The 3289-nt window shown below is 45.1% G+C and overlaps 1 non-coding gene across 1 annotated transcript; it reads left to right on the top strand.

Annotated features, from left to right (window-relative positions):
• The first annotated feature begins 922 nt into the window (after positions 1–922).
• Positions 923–996, top strand: TRNAV-CAC (transfer RNA valine (anticodon CAC)). The gene has a single exon. It is a non-coding gene; the product is annotated as a tRNA-Val (tRNA).
• Positions 997–3289: the final 2293 nt, after the last annotated feature.

The raw sequence follows: 3289 nt of genomic DNA, 5'->3' as shown, positions 1-3289 counted from the left end.
GAGAGAAGACGGTGATCTCTACTCAGTGTCCACATTCTACCATTTCTTTCCTGTCCTGGCTAACTCACAAGGCGCCAGGAGTGGCTGGGAGGAACACACGACGGGATGCATTTGGAAGCGCTGTGAACAATATACAGCATCTGAGTATTAATGAAGCATTGTTTAAATGTGCAACCAGCTAGTCCATTATTTTTTTTAAATTCCCAGACCCTTGTGGGCCAAGTCAAGTACTCTCAGGCCCTCAATACCTGTGTTTGATGTTGATAATGGGAAACACTTGAGAAAAGAGAATGCAAGATGAATTATACAGGGTGTGTTTGGAAAAGCCCTGTGATTTGAGCCCTTCTGTTCTGTTCCTGTTTTCTAGAAATGATAATTGGGCTTCTGGCTCCTGCAGGAATAATCCTTGTTCTTGGGAGACTTGCAATGAAACTTTGATGCTAGAAGAAAATTGCATTTGTATCTTTCTTTTCAAATATCTGCTTCCCAATCCATCCCCCACTCCAGCACTTGTGGAGAACGACAGGGAGCAGGCAGATAAATTATTTCACCAATGTGACAACGTGGGCCTTCATTTTAATTTAACCATCAGGATGGACAGGTTTTTTTTCCTGGTAACAGAGCATCAGGCCTAGTTGCCCAAACTGGTTTTACACTAGATTGAACCCCATCATTCTTCACGCTGCGTTACATCCACGCCTTCACAAGAGGGAAAACCAATTTGTCCTGGATCATTTGCAAACCTGGAGTTGAGAGTAGCCAGTTATTTTCTGACACAATCTCTCAAACTTCAAGCTATGGGCAGATCCATCTGCAGTGTGGGTAGAAAAGGCTCTAAACTCATGCACGTATTTATCTTTAAAGGAGATTCTCAAAGAGATGAGAGTGCCCAGGTCAAAGGAATCAACAACTGAGGGGAGGGGGAGGGTGTAGCTCAGGTGGTAGAGTGCGGGCTTCACATGCGCGAGGCCCTGGGTTCAATCCTCAGCACCTCCTCTAAAAATAAACAAATCTAATTGCACCTCCCCCAGCAAAATAAAAAAAAAACAATAATAAATAAATGAGATATTTTTTAAAAATAACTAAGGGTATATTTTCAGGAGTCAGCTGGGGGAGTCTCCTGGTGCCCTTCAAGTTGCTCTCGACAGGCAACTGATTCTTCTTCATTGTCCGCATGGGATGTCCAGTGGTAACAAGAATTGAGCAAAGTTCCTGGGGCATCTGCCCCTGAGGAACCTGGATCCAACTGGAGGTGCAACAGCAGGAAGGGCCTTTGGGCTGAGGCCAAGATTAATGTCTCAGAAGAAGTCACTTGTCCAAGGTTGTGTAGATAGAAAAGTAGCAGGAGGAAGTTTAAAGCCAGATTTAGACACCAAAAGTTTCCTGTTTTTGCTGCTAAACTATATGCTTTCACATGCATGACAGAGACGCATCTTGTCAACGCTACACTGTTGACCATCACTTGCCCTTTAATTGATTCATATCAGACTTCTTTACAAGATGCTTGTAAACTCCTGGAGAGAAAGACACTACCTTATCCTTTCCTTCCCTCCTTCCCCACGACGTGTGGTAGACACTGACATGACTGGACCCCAACAGGACATTCACAAGCAAGAATGGGCAGGAAGGCAGCCCAGACAGCATTGCAGAGTGTGAGGGACTGGGATGCAGGAGCAATGTGCAGTTGGTGGAAAACAGCTGTCAACTGTGGGTTTGAATAGGGTCACGGAGGACAGAAAAGACACGAATTGGTGAAAGAAAGAAGGAGGTCATCACCAGCACAGAAATGGCCCCAAGACTCCCCAGAAAGGACGGAGAGAGTGTACGCAGTGGTTCACAAGGTTGCTAGCTTCACAGAGGCATTCTCAGGGCTGAGGGGGCTCAGCTGAGGTTGATCTCAGCCCCAGGGAAAAGGTGACACATTAGAATGCCATTCTCCAAAACGTTCTCAACTTCTTGCACTGGGGTGGCTCTCATCAAGCCATTCAGAATAGGGTGCGTTTCTGAGTGAACTTTCCTATCAACCTGTTGGAAAGGACTCACCACCTGCTAACTATGCACGATGCGTTGTTACACTGCACAGGGTGTCAGCATCGAGAACAAATGGCGTGAGCTGCCACCGTGCTGCAGCATTCCATCTGACAAAATGATATGTCGTTATTAAGTGGCGAGGGATATTGATTTCTCAGTATGTTTCCTGCTTGCTCAATTGCTTTGGTTACAACAGCAACAACACTATACATTAAATACTTTGAGGAGACACAGAAGGTTTATCCCTAGGTGCTCAATAACGTAGGACTCACTCTTTGCCCTGGAAAATAATCATATCCCCTGACACCTATCTTGATTACATTCTCTTAAAAGGAAACTGGCTTTTCTTTTTCCTTGTCAAAAGGTTTAAAATGAGAGACAGAGCTTCTCGACTGGAGCTGAGATGGCCACGTGGCGCAGGGTGTGGTCTGGACGTCAGGCCAGCAGGTTTGGGTCCCAGCTCTGCCACTGATCACCGAGTCACCTCAGGGGTCATACCACCTCGCTGATCTTCAGTTTCTGCCTCTGTAAAGGGAAAGAATTGCACTAACTTATCTCTACAGTCTCCTCGAGCACTAAACAGGTATTCTTTTCTAGTGCCTTAAAGAACTCTTTTCATTCAACATATATTTATTTAGTGCCAGGTATTGTTCAAAATCCTGGGGATACATTAATTTGAAAATAAACAAACCTACCTGTCTTTCTGCAGTATAGCTTTTAATAGGTGGAGATAGAGAGTAAATTAATATATATATATATATTATGTCAAGTGGTAGTGGTACTGTGAAGAGAAATTAAGGCCAAGGGGGTAAAGTGTGGGATTGTGGGATGGGGTAGGGTGGGAAGTGGGATGCTAATTTATTCTGGGTAGTCAGGAAAGCACTGGCTGGTAAGGTCACATCCGTGCAGAGAGCAGAATGAAGTGAGAAAGTAAACCCCACAGGTAAATGGAGGAGGAGTATTCTAGGTAGAAGGAACTGCAGGTGCAAAGGCCCTGAGGCACGAGTGTGCTTGAGACATCCTCGAAATCTGTCTTCAAGTGCTTGAGCTTGAATGGACATCCAGAGGCTCATCTGGATGTTGCGATGTTTCCTGACTTGCCTTCTGCTCCTGCTGGTTTGAGCAGCGCTCTGGGCAGTATGAGGAACATTCTGGAAAATGCCTACCCTTAAGTATATGTATAATCCACAGTTGCCCCTCTGAAACCTGGTGCAGAGAAGAAGAGAAATCTTCTGGGAGTTCGTATGAAGCTGTAATC

Source organism: Camelus bactrianus, chromosome 24 (genome assembly GCF_048773025.1).
Source record: "Camelus bactrianus isolate YW-2024 breed Bactrian camel chromosome 24, ASM4877302v1, whole genome shotgun sequence".
NCBI classification, from domain to species: Eukaryota; Metazoa; Chordata; class Mammalia; order Artiodactyla; family Camelidae; genus Camelus; species Camelus bactrianus.
The sequence above is the reverse complement of the archived record's forward strand: the minus strand, read 5'-3'. Positions and strand labels throughout refer to the sequence as shown.